The sequence below is a fragment of the Thalassophryne amazonica genome, chromosome 3 (assembly GCF_902500255.1).
Source record: "Thalassophryne amazonica chromosome 3, fThaAma1.1, whole genome shotgun sequence".
NCBI lineage: Eukaryota > Metazoa > Chordata > Actinopteri > Batrachoidiformes > Batrachoididae > Thalassophryne > Thalassophryne amazonica.
In genome coordinates, this window is record NC_047105.1 from 10,690,139 (window position 1) to 10,712,900 (window position 22,762).

Sequence of the window (22,762 nt, forward strand, 5' to 3'; positions counted from 1 at the left end):
AATGACAGTGGACAATGAAGTACGAGACTAATGGCACAATCTCAAGATGATGCATTGCATTTATTTGCATAACTTCAAAGTGAAGAGTGAAGGAAACTTAGTGTGTGAAGTGTGTCATTGAAATATATACCCAATGCAGCCCAGTTTCACTTTTTTTTTGTTTTATTTTCCGTGCTCCCGTCACGAAATGAGTCAAATTTACGTGACAGAGCTTTTTTTTAACTCACTATTCCTAACCCTACTCCTACCCCCAACCCTAACCTTAACCATAACCTAATCCTACTCCTTCCCCCCACCCTAACCACACCCCCGACCCCCCGCTTCACTTTTAATTTCATGCAGCCATCACAGAATGAATTAGAATGAATTTGTGCTGCCATAACAAAAATGAGGCGCTTTTCGTCACAATATCATAAACCAATAGATTAATGTATATTTCGTGCTGCTGAATCACGACTTGCCGTGAGACCAGGTTGCTCAATGACCATGTTTTTGACATACGAGGGTAGGCTGAAAAGTTCTAAGGCGCACTATAATGCAGTTAATGCATTGCTCCTTCATGGGGAGCCTTAGAACGTTTCAGCCTACCCTCGTACATCAATAGGCATAAAAAAAAATAGTTCATTAAAAAACTGTGGCCATTTCTATTGAAATATGGAGATCATGTTTTGGAGTTTTTGACACTTCCAAATATCAAAACCCCCACCTAATGACTACAAAGAGTTTCTCAAGCCTTAAATCGCCCTGCATCAATAAAACAGATTCTGGAGAGACTTTCAAGTCCAGACTTAAGACACACTTATGTCTAGTATCCTACCCTTTTAAATTCATTTTATTTGCAAACAGAGCAGGCCACGGCCTCAATTTTATCTAAATTCTGGGTCTTTTAGTGAAGCTTAGGGCTAGTGACCGGTGATCACCCTACCATCGACATTAACACTTGTCTGATTTTCCAGGACAAGTGTAAAATGTGATCGGACAAGCAGTAGCTCTAAATCGTTGTCCAACCGAACAAGTGCCATTTTTTTGGTTTAAAACATTCAAATTCTTTATTTTCATCGCTTGGAACCAAAATACCTGACCGCCGCCTTGTTGTTTTCTTATTTACATCACGTCTTGTCTCGCACCTCGCGAGAAAGCGTCTTCGGTTTTTCCCGCTACTCTCCACGCAGCGGACAGTCGGAAAACATGATATCACAGGGTTCTCCCCAGACAATGGCACAACGGTGCCGCGTCACAGTGTTCTAACAGCACCGTCACACTCTGCCGTGCTATCAGGTAGTTTTCTAAAATCCAGCCAGGCTGTTTGTGCTGGCAGGCTGCAGCTCAGAGAGCACAGTGGAAAAAAAAAAAGTCTTCAGATAAAAAGAGCTCCTTCTGCTTGCACAGCTCCAGAAATTCATTTATAGGCTTTATTTTACAGTTGAAAGCCTTCATGTTTCCAAAGATTACTCAAATACGGTGTGAGAGTGAAGAGACTCTCGTTCCCTCACAGAGAGAGGGAGGGAGAGAGAGGGAGGTAGGGAGGGAGGAGGAAAAAGTGTGACCAGACGCTACACGCTGTAAAAAGCAGCAAAGCAATTTTAATAAACGAACATCATCACCACACAGCCTCAGTGAAACAGTAAAGTGTGAAAGTGTTTCATCCATGATTTCATCATTTAAAGAGCAAATTTACTTCTTTACTTCTTCCAGAATTATTTTTTTTCATTTTCTTTTTATTATTGTTGTTTATGCACTAATGACACCAGATCAAATTACTTGTATGTGAGAACTTACTTTGCAATAAATTTGATTCTGATTTGACAATCAAATCAGTCCAGATTTAGCTCTTGTTCAAACAACACAATTAAGGTGTTATGTGTCGACGCGGATTGAGGAGCGAACCTGCGTCAGACAGAACCCAGCGCTAAAAATAACCAGAAACCGGTTCCAACAACAAAAATAATTTATTTTTCACCTGTGCCTAAATAAAATGTACAAAACCAAAACCAACGTCCTTCTGGAGGAGTGACTGCTGGCACACTCTCCAGCGCCCGCAAGGAGAGAAGCCCGGCGCTCCTGGACCCACAACCACCAGACAAACACCCCCCAGGTGGACACGACAAACTGACTCTCTGTGAAGCAAAGAAGATGTGAGGTAAGTCAGCAGTTACAACAATATCTTTCAAAAGACACACGCTATCAGCAACACATTCAGGTCTGTACTTTTTATCTTTATGCAAATGAGCAGCTTCTCACAACAAGTGGAGGATCACTTATCCTGCACGCCACAGCAGTGAGAAGCAAGCTGCACAATTCTCATCACAATTCAAGTATACTATGTAACAAAACACCAAGTTACTATCAACAATTAGTCAAATACTTAATTACCTTTAATGTGTGCTGACAGCAAGTGTCCTCACCCTTCCTTGCTTGCTTCACGGGCTCGATGTGTCAAACCCAGGTGCGGTCCTCAGCGTCTCACAAACGAACATCACAAGGTCGAGTTCCCGGCAGTTCTGCTTGAATCACACATGCTTTAAAAGCAGAACGCCATCCAATTATCTGCTTCAGCTGAAAGTCTTTAAGGTTGCATGTGAGCACCAGTCACAGGTGCTTCACATGATGTTGATGAGGGTGAAGGATTCTTCAGCCAGCACCTTCTCACAGACAAATCAGTTTCCATGCACCTGGAGAGCAAAGAAAAGAAAAGAACACCAAAACATCCAGCCACACCCCCCCAAACACAACATAAGGGTTATATTGTTTTGTTTTGTTTTTTAATAGTATGCAATTCCACTCAAAAAGTTGAAGAAAAAAAAAAAGCTAAAACTTTCAACATGACAGAAAAACCTCTGCCTGGACTCTTACTGGATTAAAGGTACAGTGTGTCATTTTTAAAGAAGAGAGCAAATGTTATGTCCATAAAATATTAATGTGTTTTTAAACTTTTCAATGTTATTTCTTTTCTTAAAATGGACAGAAAAATACAAAAAAGAACTTTGATATTACAACACAAGTGTAATTTTTTTTGTCTATTATTCTGGCTTTCAATGCATCTAAAACCATTGAAATTTGAATTGTACCACCCACACAGGAGAGAAGCAATTTATGAAAAAGTGTAATTTCAGTACTTCTACAGTAGCATGCCCCTGGACACCCCTAGACACCTTTGACACGCTTCACACAGCTCGCGCCTGTGGCGCTCGCTTGTCCGGACAACCAGCTTTTCCTATAGGACAAGTAAACTGCCAGGGTTACTTGTCCTATGGACAAGTACACTAAAAAGCTTAATGTCAATGCCCGTCACCTTCGTATTTCTTCTGTTTTTCTTGTTGCTTAATGCTGACAAATTATACCTTATTTGTTGTCTTTCTGCCACCTGATTCTGTCTGGTCTGCTTGAGGTTTCTTCCTCAGAGGCAGTTTTTCCTTACCACTGTTGCCTGTGTGCTTGCTCTGGGGGTTGGTAAGGTTAAACCTTACTTGTGTGAAGCGCCTTGAGGCAGCTTTGTTGTGAATTGGTGCTATATAAATGAAATTAACTGAATTGAAATTGAATTAAAACATGCACTAATACACTTAAATCAGGTATTGCAACTTTATAGTGAAGCACTGCAAACAGCAAATACTTTCTGGGTGCACAGTACATCTAATCAACAACACATGACATGAACCAATATCCGTGAACACATGAGAAGTGCTGAAATTATAAAGTGTTGTATTTGATACAGTCTTCTCAATAATATTTCAAGGTCACTTTTAATGCAGAAAGTAGAATATGTTTGTAATTTAGTATTTTGTTTTCATAGCGTACCACTCCATGCTCTTGTGGTTGTCATAGAGGATCTTACGAAAGTTGCCGACTTCAAATAACCTTCCAAAGTGTTAAAATCCTCTGGTCATGGTTTTATAAACAGTTCTGCTGGCTTTTGGCAACTCAGGAAGCGTTCAACCCCAGGAATGCATTACTAAAATGGGACTATCTGGATCATATTTTGTCTTCTCATTGCTGTCTCTGGCGGCACGCCCAGATACAAATGAGCCTTTTAAGCGTTGCTCTTTTCTGATTCTGTTAGAGAAAGTCAGTTAAAACCTGCAGAATGGTATTGGAGAGATGAAAGCTCTAGATTTGGTCCAGGCCTTGACGCTGCACGCTTGCCATCCCGCTCGAGAGGAGACTGGCTTTGCTGCCAGGCATGTTAGTTTTGTCCTTTTATATCACAGGGAGGCACAAGGACAACTTGTAAATAAAAGTGACTCTATTTCTAACATTATTCTCAGCACTTGGGTGGGGCGTAAATGCCAAATTTAGTCAGGCTGCCTCGGGAGAGGACTGTAACATGCATCGGCACTGAGGAGGATGAAACTAATGGAACAAGAAACGAGGGGAAAAAAGTCCCAACGTGACTTGCTTATTGTTGTGCATCATTTGATTAACTTGAAAAATGTCCTTTCCCATGCACACACTTAAATAAAAGTAATAAATCTTAATTTTGTCACCCTTCTCAAGAGCTGGTTCAACTCGTTTTTGTTTCACCCAACGATTCGGTTTCATCTTCAGCTCCACCCGGCTGTCGGTTTGGAAGCTTTGAGCGGGTGGAACGGTGTTGATTATACTTAATCTGCACTCTTCATGCTCCCTGGTTAAGATGTCTCAGGTGATTCACGTACAAAATTCTTGAGGGTTGTGCAGTTTCCCCCCTCTGCTAGAAAACATTAGCCTCTGGAACCCAGAACCTACGGAGTAACTGCAAACCAGTCTTTTGTGTCATTTTCACTGCAGTAAACAGTATGACTATCGTGTGTGTGTTGCACACTAGCTTTGGGCTACTTGTAACTTTATACTAACATGAGGGTGTGGACGAGCCAAGGGGCCGGTTGAAGGCTTGGCTGACACAATTTTTCTCCAGCCCTGCAGCCAGTGTTATCGATTGGTGCCGTCTTATTTTCTGCGCTGCGACGGCCCAAGTAGATGTTCAACAGTAAATCCGGCAATCTGTTGTTAAAAATATGCTTCAGAGCAAAGAAGCGGGAGAAGGAAGGATGGGCGGATGACTGCGGAGGGCGAGGTGTTATTCTGACACTGTTCTCCATAAGGTGGAACACCGCCGGTAAGGTGATCACACAGGTCAAATACGGTTTTAAAATAAGTCTCTTTCCTTTTGATTGTGTTGAATTACCATGTCACAGGAATTTTGTTTTGGAAAGTAGCATAGTAGTGTTAGAAATCCAGCAAATGTTGATACACATTTGATCCTCCAAGGATTCTCACTTGTTTTTATTTGGCTAGTCAGTCTATGTATGTGTGTTGGGGTGATTTGTTGATATGTTCACACTTGGTAGAACAGGTAGCTCAGTGGATAAGGAGTTCGGTGACTATTCTGTAGACTGCTGGGTTCTATTCCATGTCATGCTGGCTGTCTGTGTTGTCTCAGTCCACCCAGCTGCAATTGGGCACGAGCCTTGGCTGGGTAAGACACTGTTTCATCCAAGAGGAGTCAGAAATTCTCATCCACTTAAAACTATGGAGTGGGGAGATAAGGACCAGCACGCGTGGGCCTCAAGACATCTATAGGACTTACTTTTTTGTATGGCTTTGAAAAAGCTGTGAGTGAATAGATAAATAAATTAGTTCCACCCAGTCACTTTGTTAACTTGATAACTTAAAAACCTTAAATTCTGAGAGTGAAGTGTGAGTGAGAGTGTGAACGTGTTCTCTGTCCATGCATGGTCTTGTGATGGACTGGCAGCCTCTCCAGGGTGTGCCCTGCCTCTTGCCCAGTGGCTGCTGGAATGGGCTCCAGCCCTTGAATGGAATAAGAGGGTATAGAAAATGAATGAATTAAATTCTGAAGTAAACCTTTATCAAATATCATAGTTCCGCCTGCACACAAGCCTCCAGAAAGGAATATGTTTGAATTTAAAAAAAGAGAAGGGCAATTCCATGGTGACCGACGTTACATTCAGCGAGGAAGCAGACCTTTTGAAGTGACAAGACCTTAAAACATACAGCCGCTGAGTGTTCCTATCTTGTGGAAGGCACAACAGGGTCAAGGTCTACTTGGTAGGGAAAGAAACTTTGTTGGTGCATAGTACAAGTTGGTTGTATTCAGTAATGTAGGCGTGACTGGTGTTACAAAAAAACAGCCGTTAGGAAAATTCATAAACTTTATTTCAGCTTTGTCTTCAAACTATACAGGGTTAACAACACTTTTTAGTCGAGGATATAAGGTAGCAAGCAACTGTCATTCTGCTGCTCCTTGCCATGTTACAAATCAAAGGCATAAACAGAATGATTGCATAATTATGTGGACCGATGTTATGTGACTGATATTACCATAGGTCATTCTGTATTTAAAGTTACAAAAAAAAACTATTTGTAGCTTGGAACAGCCACAGAATTTTCAACTGCACTTTGTTGTGACTTTCTTGACTGACATTACACACCCACGAAAGTAGTTTAAATGAAAAGAATTTTGTACATTATGGTTTGAATAAGCCAATTTCTACTTATGTTTCCTTTTCAATGTGGATAGTGGTATTACAAAGCTCATGGAGAGGAAGAAAAATCAGTTCATGCAACAGATAAAAAAATGAGCCCAAATCACTCACATTTTGATGGGAGAAAAACATGAAATTTCTTATCTTACAAAATCTTACAATTTCAAACACTATTCTACCCAATTTTTAAAAGAAGGTTTTGGCCGGTGAGCTTCTACAACATGGAACTGCCCAAAAACATAGTGAGGAAAACAGCCATCACTGGTGGTGGACTAGCAGTTAACTATGCTCGATTCCATTGGTGAAGGTTCGGTGCCACCCCTGCCTATTCTCCATGTAATTTGGAGTTGCGTTAGGAGGGACATCCGTTGTAAAACTTGTCAAATCAACATGTAGATTAATCTCGGCTCTGCTGTGGTGACCCTGAGTGAAAACAAAGAGAAGCCAAAAGGGTTTACTTTTAGTGAGGGAGATGGTAGACCTACAGTGCATCAAGCCTCGGTCCCACTGAATAATAGGCCATGAATAATGAGCCACGCATGGGTGTGTCAGCGATCATTTGAAGACTGATCCATGTTTTAAGCCATCACATATTCACTACTAAGGAGCCTCTATGTGCCTCTCTGTACCTTTCATGTGTCAGGTATCACCCTCCAGTGAGCTACGACCGACCTGTTATTTGACCCCCGTCCAGCGTCGAATGGCTCGTGTCGCTGCATATGATCCACGTCAAGCCACATACGATCCATGTAGTGCCATGCATGGCGGCGTTGGTGCACGTTTAGGAATGGGTTTGGTCCAAACCTCCACCCCTCCCACACTTGGTCCCTTGGGTTTTCAATTCACAACATTCATTCAAGGTGTCACATTTTTAAACACAGTAAAAAAGATGCTGCACTGAGTGAGTGCGCGCTCCCGTGCCAGGGTATACAGTTTCTTATGGGGATAACTACTTTGGCACGACACCGGCAGGTGGGCGCATCCATGCGCCAGGCTGCTGTTCACCTGTGTTCCAGAGTCATTAAATGCAGCAGTTCTGCGTGTTCACTCAGCTCTCTGTGACCACAAAAAAGACACCACAATGAAGTGGCCATTGTAATTATATACAGTAGTGTTCAGAATAACAGTAGTGCTATGTGGCTAAAAAGATTAATCCAGGTTTTGAGTATATTTCTTACTGTTACATGGGAAACAAGGTACCAGTAGATTCATTAGATTCTCACAAATCCAACAAGACCAAGCATTCATGATATGCACACTCTTAAGGCTATGAAATTGGGCTATTAGTAAAAAAAAAAGTAGTGTGGCATTCAGTCAGTGAGTTCGTCAATTTTGTGGAACAAACAGGTGTGAATCAGGTGTCCCCTATGTAAGGATGAAGCCAGCACCTGTTGAACATGCTTTTCTCTTTGAAATCCTGAGAAAAATGGGACGTTCAAGACATTGTTCAAAAGAACAGCGTAGTTTGATTAAAACGTTGATTGGAGAGGGGAAAACTTATACGCAGGTGCAAAAAATTATAGGCTGTTCATCTACAATGACCTCCAATGCTTTAAAATGGACAAAAAAAAAAAAAAAAACAAATGCGCGGAAGAAAATGGAAAACAACCATCAAAATGGATAGAAGAATAACCAGAATGGCAAAGGCTCACCCATTGATCAGCTCCAGGATGATCAATGGGTGAGCCTTTGTCTGTAAGTGCTGTGACAGTTAGAAGATGCCTGTGTGAAGCTAATTTATATGCAAGAATCCCCCGCAAAGTCCCTCTGTTAAATAAAAGACATGTGCAGAAGAGGTTACAATTTGCCAAAGAACACATCAACTGGCCTAAAGAGAAATGGAGGAATATTTTGTGGACTGATGAGAGTAAAATTGTTATTTTTGGGTCCAAGGGCCGCAGACAGTTTGTGAGATGACCCATGTTTCTCCTACTATGGTGTTGGGCCTATATATCGCATACCAGGTATCATGGATCAGTTTGGATATGTCAAAATACTTGAAGAAGTCATGTTGCCTTATGCTGATGGGTGTTTCAACAAGACAATGACCCCAAGCACATTAGTAAACGAGCAAAATCTTGGTTCCAAACCAATAAAATTAATGCCTCACAGATGTGAAGAAATCATGAAAAACTGTGGTTATACATCTAAATACTAGTTTAGTGATTCACAGGATTGCTAAAAAAGCAGTTTGAACATAATAGTTTTGCATTTGTAGCGTCAACAGCAGATGCTGCTATTATTGTGAACACCCCCTTTTCTACTTTTTTTTTACTAATAGCCCAATTTCATAGCCTTAAGAGTGTGCATATCATGAATGCTTTGTCTTGTTGGATTTGTGAGAATCTACTGAATCTACTGGTACCTTGTTTCCCATGTAACAATAAGAAATATACTCAAAACCTGGATTAATCTTTTTAGTCACATAGCACTACTATTATTCTGAATACTACTGTACACCCGCTGCCGCAACTGTGTGAATCAACCCACCCCCCAGTCAGCTCTGCACTTCTCACTGGCTTTATTTGTTCTGCGGCTTACGGTCATTTTGACACCGTAATCCAACTTTTAACTTTGTGTTCATCTGTTAATGTCTGTAAAATCGGTCTTTTGCGAGCTGGTGTTTTGAGTGCCAGTCATTGCATTCATGCGTGCACACACATCCATTATAACAAGATGTTAAGTCTATCATAAATATACTTTTACAGCTGTTTATAAAGAAGGAATGAAAATGCAACTGTTTTACCAAGCTATTACAATGTAAACTCTACAAATAATCCTTTTACCTTACCTTTTAAGCTGTTCCAAATGCGTTCCTCATGGAGCATGAGAGAGGGGAAAAAAGGGTCCAGCTGAAACAGTCCTCTGTGATTCCTGAAGCGATTAGAGGTGTTTTCAACTGCCAAGCTCTGACAGAATATGATGTGCTACAAAATAATTGTGTTACATTCAGCATCCGGTCAAAAACGTAGGTGGAATTGTAGTATGCAAGAGGGCTGAGCCTGTCTAAAATCCAGTCCAGTCCAGTCCTCGTAGCTGCCAGGTGCTTGAATAATGGGCTTTTAACAGGCTCATCCTCACTACAAACATGCCTCTAAAATCCTTGTTTGTCATTGTAGTAACTCATACACAAACTGCCCCATGCTGTTGTTGCTAAATTTTGAACTCCTTGAAATTAGCGCCACGCTCAGAGATGAGCCGCGTTAGCCAAATATTCTGCCTCTAAGAGCCTCTCAGAGCCACTGACATGGCTACTGACACATAACATGGCTTTTCACCCCTACTAACAAAGATACTGGACTGCTTTACAAAGACAAGTAGTTGCAAAATTTACACACACACAAAAAAAAAAAGATTAACAGAAAAAGACACGTGTCCTCAGACACACACATCAGTTGGGGGCAGGAAGAGGATGGAGCACTGCAGGTTGGTTTCAGCCTTCTTTATTCACCTTATTCAGGAAGTCAGGGTGGGCGGCTCCATTTTGTCAAACAACGTCCAGTTTGCCACTGTGTCTGATGATTAGCTACATGGGAACACAGTACGCTAGAAGTGTCCAAACATGGAAGAAGAGTAAACTATCGCTTTCAGAACAATGTTTTGAACATAGAAAGTGGAGATCTGAGTGCTTTGGACGAGTATTTAACTTGTTCCCTCCTCCATTGAAAGACGAGGATCTCCGGTGCTGGCGAAAGGCGCTGAATTTGAAAAATCCACCGAAACGTCCCTATGTCTGTTTATTTTTATTTTGTGGAGAAAAAACCCACACCACTGGAGCCTTACCCAGAGAAATGGTTGGACTACAACGCTCCGTTGAAGAAGCCACAGCGGATGCTAGTGAGATAAACGGGTAAGCTGTGTTTGTAGCGTCAGCTGCTATATTTACTCATTTTCTGGCATTTGATACAGCCAAGCACTGCATAAGGTAACGCCATACATATATTAATGCTACGTAATCTTGGCATTACGGTGGTACTACTTGTCGCATAGTATTTTAACTTGATTCAAGGAGACATTGATAGGCTTCGGTGCTTTTATAGTTCCTCATAGCCAAACCATCCACACAAAGTAGTTAACAAGATCGGCATACATAGTTGAGGGCTACTTTTTCATGTCATCTTCCCACTCTGTTCTGACCCGTGGGTGAGCCAGAGTCATTCCTTATGAGCTTTTCAAAAAGGTTTTTGTTTCTACCCATGTAGTATCTTCCATTTTTCTATATTGAAAACACCACTCAGCGGACGTTCTAAGACAAAACAGAAATGCCTCCGTTGTAAAAGTGGGCGAGGCTAAATAAGGTGAATAAAGCCGGGGCCTTCATTGCTGGGCCAGTCAGCCAGTGCCATCTTTACAAGCTCAGCTAAAACAAGAGAGACTCACACAGCACACAAAATAAGCAGTGCCTCACCTAGGTGGGGAGGGTAAACACACCTATATGCCACAGAAAACTACATATGGCCTCAGGATCATAACACAGTGAAAACTGTATTTATTGAATGGGAATGTGTTTAGAGTTTTGCCAAAAAAAAAAAACTTGTGCCAATTCAACATGCAGATCCACCTTGGATTTGCTGTGGCGACCCCAAGTGCAAACAAGGGAGCAGCCGAAGGGACTTACATTAGATCTGCAAATTGAGTCTAACTGGGTGAAAACTGCTTAAGGTTTTGCCCAAAGGTTTTGCTGGATTTAGGAAATGAGTTCAGGCCACTGTGAATTTGGTTCAGGGAATGGAGTTTAGTCTTTTAGCAACTCAGAAAACTGTAAGTAGTAGAAGTGAAAACAAAAAACAGAGCCTGTTGGGGAATTTTCATGAATAATGTTGAGTAACTCAGTGTGACTGGAGCATAGAAATAGATTTTTTTTCGCCCCTGAAGGCCTCGTTTTTATGAATGATCTTGGAGGCTTTAGTTCTTCATTAAAGAAGGTGATAATCTTTTGAAAGTTTATTCATTCATTCATTTTCTGCTGCTTATCTGGGTCGGGTTGGGAGAAGACCAAGTGGTTCATCTCACACTTCCCTATCCTTGGCCAAGTTCTCTAACTCTTCCTAGGGATCCTGAGAGATTTCCAAGCCAACTGGGAAATATATTCCCTCCAGCATGTCCTGGGTCTTCCCTGGGGCCTCCATCCATTTGGGTGCCCCTGGAAGACCTCCCAATGTAGGCAACCAGGGGATATCCTCATCAGTTACCCGAGCTACCTTAGCTATCTCCTTTCAATGCGAAGAAGCAGTGGCTTTACTCCGAGTGCCCCAAGGGCAGTCGAGCTTCTCACCCTGCCCCTATTGATCTCACATTATTTCTTACCCCCAATTGTGAACAAGATCACAAGCTACTTAACCCTTCCACTTGGGGCAAAACCTCTTTCCAGACCCACAGGATCACTGGAAACTAGATGTCTTTGGTACTAGGTTTCCTCGGAGGATCCTTGGGTTCCGCGTGAATGACTTTGTGCCAAACGAGCGGATACTTACAGAGACTAAGATGCAGAGTGTCACTTGCATTGTGAGGCAGTAACAGCTTTGATATTTTGGCCATGTGGCACATTTCTCTGTGCATGGTCCAGCACAAGGTTGCCTGAGTGTTGAGGACCCCAATAACTGGAGAAGGCCAATAGGAACCCCATACTTCACCTGGCAGCAGTAGATCGTAGATGGTTATTTTAGAGATGTGCAGTGGAGTGGTTGTCTGCCTGAGTGGATGCCACCAAGGACCCAAGGCGATAGTGGTGAGGGAAAAACCGGTGCTTAGATGCATCCACAGAGGTTAATAATGAGTACTAGAGTCTGCAGTCCCAATGCTGCCTACTAAAGGTGAATGTCCCTTCATGGACAGTGACATGACACCTCCTAACCGGGCAAAATATTGATGAAGTGCCGGATGTTAATGCATTTTCAATGCGGATATGGGACTGAACACACTTGGAAAAATGCTCGCAAAATACGTGTTAAAATGCCATTTGACCTGAATATTGAGCCACTAAAATTAATTTACATTAAATTATGTGAGGTAAGTATCAAAGTTACTCTGACACCCACACATCACATTCCCAAATAATAGTGTTGAAAATTACACAGATCTGATAAATCAGCAGCGTCCTGCTGCTGTGTATGATTACTATGTGTGTGTGTGTGTGTATATATATATATATATATATATATATATATATATGTGTGTGTGTGTGTATTTTTTTATTTTTTTTTTTACACAATTATCCTTTATTGACCGAGTTTCATTCATGAAGTCAGTGGTGTGGGTGCACGTCACTGTGTGAGGCTGTGACTGAGCAGCACAGCGCAGGTCATTATAACCTGTGAGCAGTGGCTCGGTTATTTAAGGCACAAAATAAAAAAATAAATGTTTGTCTTGTCGAACAATTTTAATCACTAACGACAAGCATTTTAACGAGACATCAGTCTAAAATATCAACTAGACATAAGAGTTAATGGTCCGTGTCCTCGGATGACACAGGCATGGCAGGCAACATACACCTGTTTATCGACCAAATATCACAGACAAAATGACAAGAATAAGCAAACCACTTATGAAATGAAATGAAATGTTGTCTCCCGTCTTCCTCCGTTTGTGGCATTGCCAACATGTGCAGCTTTCCGGCATATTCCACCTGTTTCTTGATGAGAGTAATTGAGCGTCCATGCGTGCTGCCTACTGAGTTGCCCAGATCCAAAATGGCAACCACGCCTCCTTGCTCAGACACGTCTCAGTGCGACTGCGGAATCTAGTTCTTATATTGACCTCTATGGATGCATCACAATGTGACCGAGACAAGATTCCCAGCTCTACAAGGCCGTTCTATGATGTTATGGATGCAGCAAAGTGCAGCACAAAGACATGTGCTCTCAGACTTGATTTAACCCAGGACCACAGACTTATTCATTCATTCATTCATTCATTTATTCATTCCGAGCAGATCATCACAAGAGGAAAATAAATACATGTATCCAATACATATGTATAGTCAATACACTCTTTTAGTTCGAAAAGGAGTGGGAAGAAGAAAACTTATTAAATCTCACCCATCTTCCATTATAACATAACTGAATTTCTTATTTCAACTTCCTTATCAGTACAACTGAAAGGCAAAACAAAAAGCAAAAACAAGGAACAATTCCATTCTCATTCAAAATATAAATCACTAACACATAGATTACCACACAATGGTGAAACGTAACACATACCAAAAATGGGAAGGAATCATCAAGTACCAAACACAAAACTAATACCGAAATGGGCAATACAACAATACATCTAAACTCTACTCTCTCTATATTCTAACCAAACAGCATCTTTATATAAGAACTTAAATTTGTGAATATTTTGGCATAGCTTCTGCTGTAAATCCAGAGCATTCCACATTTTAACCCCACATACTGTTACACACAAACTTTTACAAATAGTTCGAACATTAGGTAATATAAAATTGCCATACCCTCTCAAATCATAAATGTTCTCTTTACGAGTAAAAATTTTTTGCACGTTTTTAGGTAGTTGATTAATAAACACTTTGAATAACATAATTACTGTATAATATTTTACCAGGTCATGAAATTTTAAAAATTTCGACTGAATGAAAATATTGTGAGTTTATCACATTTATTGTTTTAAGCTTTAGTCACAGGTTTTGGTTGTTATTTATCTTCTAGTGTTTCTTATCAGATTAAGTTCCGTTTGTTATTTATTGCATTATTCTGTAACCTCTGGTTTTGTTTGTTTATCATCACTTATTTTCTAGTTAGTCATTTGCCTGTTTACCACTTTATCATTTATTGTATCATTAGTGTATCGCTTAGTCTCTGTTATACTATAGTTCAGTTTTGTCTTAATGTTTATTTTCGATTATTCTCTGATCAGTTCTTATGGAGTTTTTCTTCTGTACTTATTTTTTTGTTCATGCTCGGCTCTGGTCCGGTTCATAGTTGTATTTTATTCTGTCCTAGGTTTTTGTTTGATCTGTGTTGATCCCATTTGTTTGTGTTCACTCCACGCTCCGGCACCTGCCATTGTGTCTTTGTCTGTTACTTTGATTCTGTCTGCTTAGTGTTTTCATTCACTCACACTCTTGGCACCTGTTCACGAGTCTGTCTTTTCATCACTCCACCTCGTGTTGTCCTCCCTCACTATATTGCGCCATGCATAATCTTTGTTCACTGACCATGCCCCCTTCTTGAACATTCCTTCACACGTGCACCTTGTTTCCCTAATTTGCCTGCCAGCACTTAAGCCCTCACACTCCCTCACTTCCCTACCAGTTTGTTGAACTTGTTTCACATCCTTGCATCCTTGTTTTCTGTCCAGTTTGCTTCATTTTCTCGATCTCCACCACACTGTGTACCTGACCCATGCTTGTTTGTTCAACTATTTCTCTCGACTATCTGTACCACCGCCCCGCTGACTGCTTTCTGTGTACAGTACCATTGCTTGTGATTTTTGATAAAGCCTTTTTTACCTCCTTAGCTCTGCCTGCGAGTCTGCATAGTGTGTCCTAGTACGACCTGCGTCATGCCACACACCCAGCCCTGTCAGCTGCTGTGTACAAGCAATTTTCTCCTTGTATGTACCTCAGTAATTCAGTGCCAGAAAGATACCTGGTATGTGCGGTTCCTTTAACCCGTACTCCCACACCACCCCCCACAGGACACCTCGATGGCCCCGACCGCACATCTTTTCCAAGTCCGCAAGACACACGTAGACTGGTTGGTCATACAACCCCTGGCAAAAATTATGGAATAACCAGCCTCGGCGGATGTTCATTCAGTTGTTTAATTTTGTAGAAAAAAAGCAGATCACAGGTATGACACAAAACTAAAGTAATTTCAAATGGCAACTTTCTGGTTTTAAGAAACACTATAAGAAATCAGGAAAAATAATTGTGGCAGTCATTAACGGTTACTTTTTTAGACCAAGCAGAGGGAAAAAAAAAATATGGAATCACTCAATTCTGAGGAAAAAATTATGGAATCATGAAAAACAAAAGAATGCTCCAACACATCACTAGTATTTTGTTGCACCATCTCTGGCTTTTATAACAGCTTGCAGTCTCTGAGGCATGGACTTAATCAGTGACAAACAGTACTCTTCATCAATCTGGCTCCAACTTTCTCTGATTGCTGTTGCCAGATCAGCTTTGCAGGTTGGAGCCTTGTCATGGACCATTTTCTTCAACTTCCACCAAAGATTTTCAATTGGATTAAGATCCGGACTATTTGCAGGCCATGACATTGACCCTATGTGTCTTTTTGCAAGGAATGTTTTCACAGTTTTTGCTCTATGGCAAGATGCATTATCATCTTGAAAAATGATTTCATCATCCCCAAACATCCTTTCAATTGATGGGATAAGAAAAGTGTCCAAAATATCAACGTAAACTTGTGCATTTATTGATGATGTAATGACAGCCATCTCCCCAGTGCCTTTACCTGACATGCAGCCCCATATCATCAATGACTGTGGAAATTTACATGTTCTCTTCAGGCAGTCATCTTTATAAATCTCATTGGAACGGCACCAAACAAAAGTTCCAGCATCATCACCTTGCCCAATGCAGATTTGAAATTCATCACTGAATATGACTTTCATCCAGTCATCCACAGTCCACGATTGCTTTTCCTTAGCCCACTGTAACCTTGTTTTTTTCTGTTTACGTGTTAATGATGGCTTTCGTTTAGCTTTTCTGTATGTAAATCTCATTTCCTTTAGGCGGTTTCTTACAGTTCGGTCACAGACGTTGACTCCAGTTTCCTCCCATTCATCCTCATTTGTTTTGTTGTGCATTTTTGATTTTTGAGACATATTGCTTTTAAGAGTTTAATAATCCTCTCCTTTGTTTCAATTGACATCTCTCGTGTTGGAGCCATGATTCATGTCAGTCCACTTGGTGCAACAGCTCTCCAAGGTGTGTTCATTCCTTTTTAGATGCAGACTAACGAGCAGATCTGATTTGATGCAGGTGTTAGTTTTGGGGATGAAAATTTACAGGGTGATTCCATAATTTATTCCTCAGAATTGAGTGAGTCCATATTTTTTTCCCTCTGCTTGGTCTAAAAAAGTAACCGTTACTGACTGCCACAATTATTTTTCCTGATTTCTTATAGTGTTTCTTAAAGCCAGAAAGTTGCCATTTGAAATGACTTTAGTTTCGTGTCATGTCTGTGATCTGCTTTTTTTCTACAAAATTAAACAACTGAATGAACATCCTCTGAGGCCGGTGATTCCATAATTTTTGCCAGGAGTTGTACTACTAAGCCCCTTCTAATATCCTTACGAGGGTAAAGAGTCCAGCCATTGGAAGTTTGTTGTTGCATTTATCTTTTGTGAATCTTGTGCATGTACTAACACTTACACAAGTGTCTCCATTTACCTGTCCGATCACACTGCACCCTACTTGGTTTTCATTATGTGCACTATTTGAGAGCTTAGCAGCTATAATGTCTCAAACGGACAATCGGATGGATGAGCTTATTTCAACAGAAAGGGTGTTATGACGTTGGAGCAAGCTGTCAGAGCAAAGCAAAAAATAGGACAAACTGATTTGATGTCTCCTTTCAAATGAAATAATGTCTTTTTTTTTTTTTTGAATTTGTGCTTTCAGGCTTCCACCCAGCCACCGCGTTTTGTCCAGTTGAATGCACAGAAACACTATTAACAAACAGGCTCAGTAAGGCACTTGCACAGCAGAACTGCACCCGTCGCTTGGACGGGCAGCGTTCTGTCAGGAACACATCAAGAGGAACACGGGGAGGGAGATGGAAAGAGAACAAAGAACAGACATCAGGAGGGAGAGAGGGGAGATGAGCGTTTCTGCTCGACAACAGTCAGCGAAACGCACACCTGAATGTGAGAACAGGGACGCCAGGCAGCACAGGACGGAACAGGAGGAGAGAGGGAGGGAGGGCTGCTCGCAGCATCATCTGACAGGAGAGAGGCTGATCTCCGACAGCAGGTGCTGGATGATAGAGAAGACTGAGTCAGACGCACAGAGGGAGCGATGCTTACAGGAGCTCTGGGTTTTTTGAGGAGAAGATGCTAAGCTGCAAGTGAGGCAGAACTATAGACGGGTAAGCAGGGAGCGGGATGACAGAGTGCGCCGGGATGAACTGTTAAAAGATTGATGAGCAGATAAAAAAGCATTAAAAATGAGCAGGAGACAGAATTAGACCAAAGATACAAGCAGCTGTAGATGTAAGGCTGTTGTCCAGCTGTAGTACTGAAGCTAATCCATCCTGATCTTTCCATCCTTTCCCGCTCTACTGCCTGAACTCTTTTTCTCTCTCATATACCCAGAAAGTGCACAACTGGCTTCTTGAGTAAACGACTCTGCTTTCATTGTGCATTAGCTTCTGTATTTGATTAGATTAGTTGCTGTCTAAGTGGAGCTCAAAGCTAAAGGGGTCTTGTGTGTTTGTCTTTGTCTGTGTTTGTGAGGGTGTGTGCATGTGTGCAGTTCAAATGAAACAGTGTGCATGTGTGTGCGCGTGAGTGAGTGAGAACCTCTGAGAAACTTGGCCAAAAGCAAGAAACCTGAACCAGACATTAATCCATGATGCCATTGAAAGGCAAAAACTGGAGCGGCTCCAAAGTCGGTTATTGTGAATACACTGTTCTGGACTCATAGTGCACTCGGTACAAGGGACGGAATGACACTCAAGGAAAAACACGTGCCAGTATTTGTGTTTAGTAACAGTTCGTACTGCATTAACAGCAAGGAACAAACGTGCTTCACAAAAGGAAAATGTTCATAATGTAAGTCAGAAGAGTTATGCACATAAAGCACGCATGGACGCTGGCGGGAACATTCATGCAGAATTTTGAGCCAGATTTATAAAACTGTGTTTGCACATGGTTGTTTCCTGTGCAATTTCTAATCGCATTTAGATCCACGAACACCAGTCTCTTTAAGATTAACATGAATATTAATTGTTTTATTGTGAAGTAACTGTTAACGGTCATCAGTTGATATGTGATCCTAACCAACCGAAGGAGGAAGGTGGAGGTCATTTGATGACATCACTATTTGTCTGTCTGTACAAAATAGCTCATAAAAAATTAGTGATGGATTTTGAAGCTATTTTATTGACCAGCTGTGCAGGTCATGTCAGGGAGCATGCACCACACTACACTGAAAAAAGAGAATAGTTGAACCAACTTAAAAAGAAAAGCGTTACAGTGGGTAAAACCTGAATAAATTAAGTTGTTTGAACTTATGTTTGTATGTTAGAGTTGCTCTACCTTGCTAACTAACTACCTTGCTAAGGTGGATCTGCATGCTGAGCTGACACAAGTTTTACACCGAATGCCCTTCCTGACAACTCCACATTACATAGAGACAGCGGTGGGCACAGCTAACCAAAAAGTTAGCTTCAATAACCACTAATCTACTGGCCGAATAGTTAAAGCTAAACCGATAAACTCCTAAAAAAAAAGGTAGCAGAAACTACAGCTCCACTGCTAACCCTTAAAATTGACTTTTAGCACCGCTTCTGAGTAAACTCAATGCAGCACTTGTGTCTTTAGACACTATCAGCTGTTGCAAAGACATCTCACTTACGTTTCACGGTGGCAGTGTAGATCAAATACAAAGCACTTTCACTCATGGTTTCATTTATAAACAGACTAATTCCAGACAGTTTATCAACACATTAACAGCAACTCTGTCATTTTTACAAAGCGACAATATCGCACTTTTAAAGTAATGAAGAAGAAAGAATAAAGAATGTCTGAGCGTTAAACTGACACAAGCGCCAAAAGGCATTATGAGAATTCAGACTCATCTTATCAACCCCCATCCCCCCGTCAAAATGCATAGAACACTGCCATCTACTGGATGGGAGTGTGAAAAGTGGCCCACATGCTGAGTCACACTTCACAAACAGAATTTTCAGTTTTGCAAATCCTTTTTTTTGTTTTTTTACGTATTTAGGAAATACGCGTCTGTTTGTAAAAACCAACACACGTTACAAATTGGAAATTTGTGTTTGTGGATCACAAAACACATGTACAAATCAAGGACTATTTGTAGATCACCCTCTGTGCATTTGCAAGTATTAATGAGACAAATTTAACTGCATAAATAAGTGTCTTTTCACTTAAAAAAGTAAAGGTTTGCATGTACACACTGTCTTTTAAAGCAGACACACTATTGATCATAATGCATTGCAGCAATGCATTATGAGAGTTTGGAGTTTGTTTGTTTTTTATTATTATTATTGTAGTACATGTTAGTTTAGGAGTGTTGTTAGTGTTATAGATTTCTTGTGTTTTTATAGTTCAAGGAATGTAGTTAGTTTGGTGAAGAGTTACGTTGTGACCATGAGTGAAAATGACATTGCGATTTACCTCTTATGCCACTGTCTGAGCTAGTGTATGTTGAAAGTAAATGATGTTTTTTTTTTTTTTTAACCCCAGCAACACTGGCAGCTGGTCTGTCTCCTTTTGGTGGAGGGCTGAGTTCCTTACAGTAGTCTGGCTGTTGTAAAACACCCAATAGACAGGGATTGTTTGCTTTTAGGGTTTACAAATATTTTTGACTATTCATCTTACTTACTATGCTAGCAAATTAATTTAGCGGAACTAAAATGCAGTGATTGAAATAATTTGTCTATCATGATAATTCAAAACTGCTATTATTTTTTAACTTACCAAATTAAAAGGTAATATCAGAATAAGATAAGATGTTGGTTAGTGCAGATACAAGAGATAAGTATTTAAAAGTGACTGTTTTGATTATGTATTATGCTGTATAGATCTGCCATCACTGACTGAATACTGCCATCTGCTGGATGTGTCTGGGCTTGATGCGGGAAAAAAAATCAAATGGATTGCTTGAGTGATGGAATAATATGGAACAAAAGAGCATATTTCATCATTTATTGTTTTGATGATGGTGGTGGAGAGTGCTAACATGGTTGTCCAAGGTCTCCTACAGGTGTTTAACTCTGCTGACAACTGGTAACAGTGAAATCTGTGGAACACGAGCAGTCTCTAGATGGGGGTATGTGTTGCATAGCACCTGGATAACTAATACGTAGACCTGGGTTTGAGTCCCATTCACAGTACCTGCCTCTTTGGTCAAGACACTTCATCGGTATCATCCCAGTCCTCCTGGCTGTAAATGGGTGCCAGGCTTGGCTGGGGAAGTAACCTGTGTTGGGTTGAAGTCCCACCCTGGTGTCGTTGGCTACTGCCATCCACTTTGTGATACTGTATTCAGGGATAAGCAGCAGCACCACTGGGCGCCAGCTCTTGTGTAGCACTTCTTCTGTCTGTTTGTGCTTTGTGAGTACACTCTCCTTTACAAGAAGCTAATGTTCATGTTTGACCAGTTGGTGTTGGATGCTGTCCTTAGTGGTCTACAGGTAACAGCAGAAATACCTGTGACAAATGTGACACTTTGCTTTCAGATATGTCTTCTGCTTTGTTTCACATCCTGTTGCATATGTACCGTTAAGTAAATCATTGGTAAGTTGAGATTGTCACAGACCAGGCTGTGAGTCCCCTCAAAATGAATGACAATGAGTGATGTTAAACAGTGTTTATTGCAGTCTTAGTCCATATACACAGATGAGACAGTGGAGTCCAGATCTGGCAGGTGTTGGCCAGAATGGAGTCCAGGCAGTGATTTAGTAGACAAGACAAAAGATCAGTAACACAATGGCTGATCAGTATTAGCAGCATTGTCCCTGAGACATTAGGTCAAAGTCCATAGCAGAGGTCAGTAACAATAATTAACTGGAACACTAAGAATACGCACTGGAAACACGAGGATAATATAAGAAAGTGGGATAGAACCACAGTGATCTGACAAGGGACACGTGCAAAGAAATACCTTTTAAAGGACACTTGTCTGTTAACGGCGGGAGGGAGCAAGAAGGAGAGCTCAGAGAATTAAATCCTGGAACGACCAGTACATGGGGAAATAGAATAACAATAAATTACAGCAAAGAAAAGTAATATTACACTGTGATCACAAAGAGAACATGAGCAAAATCACAAATGGCACAGAGCTAAAAACTACAATGACAGACAGAAGAGTGCCTCAAAGTGAAAGTAAACTGCAGCGACACATACATTGCTGTACATACAGTGGGAAAATAAACACAGAGAAACCACATGAATGCTCTGTGGGGAAAAAACAAACCAGTGAAAGAGAGGAATATAACTTATTGTATTCTCCTGACTATAACGTGCATTGGAGTAAAAGTTGCAGGACCTCATGAACTAGGAAAAAAAAAGAAAAAACCATGACTTATACTCTGGAAAGTATGTAAGGAGAATGAAATGAGTAATTATCGAATAAAGCGATAGCACGTAGCAGCCATGCACACGCATGTGCCCGTGACACCTGACACATGATGAAAGCTGAAAATCCTGGATGGAACTTGATTTCATAATAATGCAAAAAAATTACCTCAATAGGAGATACTTCTCTGTTAAAAACCATTTTGTGAACTACGCGGGACAGATAGTACACATGAAGTAATCATTGTTTTTCAATAGGATTGTAATTTTCTGCAAAACTTTGCTTTTTACAGATTGTCCTTTTGTATGATTAACCGCATGAACCATCTTTTGTGTGCAAATTTTCTTATTTTCATACTTTTATGTATTCATATAGTTTAATAATATATCATTTTCTTGCAATGATAAATTTGCCGGCACATCCTTGGAGGCCTGAATTGAAAATAACTGCAGTTATTTCACAGTGCTGGGATGCTGTGGAGTTGAGTCTTAGATTATATAACGATGAATATGTTGAAGCCTTGAATGTGGCCTCGTGCCAGGATCTAGCCATACCCCTTGAAATGATAAATGATCTGTATTTTAACGTGTGTTAGATAAAAATGACAGCACACACTGTCCTCTGAGACAGAATTGGGGCCTGAATCGCCCTTACCACCTCACCAAAAACTATCAGCATAATAAAGATAATGACTAACCATCAATCTTCAATGTACAGTTGTATGAAAATGTTTGGGCACCCCTGACGATTTCCATGATTTTCCTTTATAAATAATTGGTTGTTTGCAATTTCAGTTAAATATTTCATACAGCAGACAAACACAGTGATATTTGAGAAGTCAAATTAAGTTTATAGGATTGACAGAAAGTGTGCAATAATTCTTTAAACAAAATTAAGCAGGTGCATAAATTTGGGCACCCCAACAGAAAAAAATACATCAATATTTAGTAGATCCTCCTTTTGCAGAAATAACAGCCTCAAAATGCTTCCTATAGCTTCCAATGAAAGTCTGTATTCTGGT

General features: G+C 40.7%; 1 protein-coding gene across 10 annotated transcripts in view; it reads left to right on the forward strand.

Moving 5' to 3' along the window:
• si:dkey-166d12.2 (rap1 GTPase-activating protein 1) overlaps positions 1 to 22,762 on the forward strand; it is a 317,261-nt gene that overhangs the window by 110,943 nt on the left and 183,556 nt on the right. The window contains exon 1 of one of the 10 annotated variants that reach the window (XM_034165825.1): positions 17,346 to 17,560. The exons of the other annotated variants lie outside the window; for them this stretch is intronic. The gene's annotated coding sequence lies outside the window, so the exon portion shown is untranslated. Of the gene's footprint in view, positions 1 to 17,345; positions 17,561 to 22,762 lie in introns of those variants that run through there. 10 annotated transcript variants of the gene reach the window in all.